Source organism: Macrobrachium nipponense, chromosome 14, assembly GCF_015104395.2.
Source record: "Macrobrachium nipponense isolate FS-2020 chromosome 14, ASM1510439v2, whole genome shotgun sequence".
Lineage (NCBI taxonomy): Eukaryota > Metazoa > Arthropoda > Malacostraca > Decapoda > Palaemonidae > Macrobrachium > Macrobrachium nipponense.
The window spans coordinates 85310162-85312661 of record NC_087207.1 but is presented as its reverse complement, the minus strand read 5'-3'; positions in this window follow the sequence as shown (position 1 = coordinate 85312661).

Here is a 2500-nt window from a genome sequence, read left to right as displayed (position 1 = left end):
CTATGATTTACTAGAACTTTTTTTTTTCATAGTATATTGTATCGTTAAACCCACGCAGTATTCTGCAATATTCTCTCTTGGCTATAATTACATTGCTCTCCATTATATTTTTTTTATTCCTTTTAAGGCGGTATCTATTCTGTTATGTTTTTTTTATAATTGATACCTTTAAATGTTGCATATAATACATAGGATTCTATTTGGGAAATGTTTTTATTTAATGTAGCAAAAATCGGGCATTAGCATCCATTACTTCGTATGACATTTTCTTATGAAAAATATGGGACATACAGATATGAAAAAATATTATTGTAAATAAGATTTATTATAACTCATAAACCTAGTGCATGCAACAATTTTTACTTTTATAAGGTTATTGCACATAAGCTCATCATTTGGAGAAACAATTTATTTGTAATAAGTGTAATAACATTATCATATACAAAATGTACATTGCGAAGAATCTTTGTCGTCAGATGGTGTTAGATCATTAACTCAAGAGCCAATATATTTTTCAATACAGATATCCTTTGCAGCATCGTCTGTTTATAAGTTTCAATTATGTCTAACTGCAATTGTCAGTCTTGCAGTGCTTCTCTGACGAGAGCCATTTCAAAATTGTTTCTTTATGCCACTTAGGTATTTACTTGTGCATAGTGGTATGGAGGTGAGCTAAGCACTTGATGCCTGTTGTTTCGTGCCAATGTGTCTGTAACATTAGCATTTCTTTTTCCATACGACTGCGACGTAACCATTTCCAGTAATTCACACTTGTTTAAATTATCACTTGGATCTACGGCCTTATTCTTTAGCCGCACCTTCATGACGACTTTTTTGTCGGCCATTGTCGGAGGTTTGTTAATGACGCCTTGTCCAAATGTAACGATGGCGGTATATTTGAACCATTCTTCAAACATTTTAGAATTTATTTGATGGTGGTAATCACGATCAATTTTAGAATCAATTACCGATTCTGTATTTGGCACAAATCCTTCCTAAGAGCCAGCTTGCAAAATCGTCTTTCCTTTTCCAGTAGGTGGTTTCCATCCAGCAATAATTCAGAGTATAGTTTCGTTCAAAGATACAATAAACTACACAATGATACTCAAGTCAGCCATTTGAGACGTACCACGGCGCCAGTAGAGACAACTGGCGGTTAACCAAAATGAAAAATCATGACGTCATAAATCCCAACCAATGGGAACTCGATTTCCAAAAGGATTTGACGAATAGTGTCATTTGTTTACATGCTGTGTTCGGAAGGTATATTTGGCTGTGGCTTATCTGGCATAACTTTTATTTCTGCCGATCACATTTTGAATTTACTAAAACATACCTGGTAGAAATGAATATTAATCGTTGCAATTTATACGAAATACGACTGTATTGTGTTTGTAGTGCTGTCAAACATTCATATTGTAAAGAGAAAACCCCGGATGCAAGGTACCAAGCTCAAACTCAGACTGCATGGTTTAAATTTGAAAATTCTGAATACATGGTATAAAGAGAAAATCTTGAAATCATGGTATAAAAAATTGTGAATGCATGTATAAAGAGAAAATCTTGAATGAATGGTTTTTAAATTCCTGACGAAGGTCCTGACATTTCATGTGACATCACAGCCTCGACCTTGACGACGGCATTGATTACAACTGCTTGGTGGCTTTCGTGGTACGTATGCTCTTATGAGAAAAAATTCGAGTTGAGTATCGTCGTGTACTCTTGGATTTCATTTACCCAAGTTTTGTCTGTGTATATCACTGAATCACGGCCCTCCTCTCCTTTTCCTTTGTAATTTTGTTCTTGCACTAACCACATCAAGCCGTTCCAAAAGAAATGGTTTTTGCACTCTTTCCCGTATTTAAAACCCATATCTTTTAAAATTATTCGCAAACATTCCTTGCTTCCGCTGAATTCAAAATTTTCTGTAAATTCACACAAAATTTTATCAAGATATGTTTTTCCTTCTCTGACGTAGAAATTAAGAATAATTCTTTTCAAAGTACATTTATCAAAGTCATCTATGTTTGTCTCAGGTTTTGAACTTTTCTGTTTCTTGTTGTTGTTGAATAGCGGAGGTATATCATTTTCCTCAGACTCTCTTGCCATTTTGCAACAGCGATGAATGGTAGTTTCGCTCAACTTTGTTACATTAGTGGCATGTAGAACTGCTTACGAAACATCACGAAGCAGATTGCCATTAAATTTTTCTGTTAAGAAGTACATATAAACTAATAAGCCATTCGTCGGAATTTTCCTAGCTGATGACCGCTTGGAGATTCTTCCATGACAGACCGTTTCACGGCGTGCTTTCTGGAAGAATGAATTAATTTCACTACTGACTATTGTTCTCAGTAACCGAAAACAAAAGTCATTCTTTTTGGCGCTTAAGTTCTCAGCTAGACCGGGTGGTGGGGCTCATCTAAAGGCTAGCTTAAGAGATAAATCCTTTAAACTTCATGGTTTAATAGGCTTGCCCCACTTGCATATTGCCGTAACA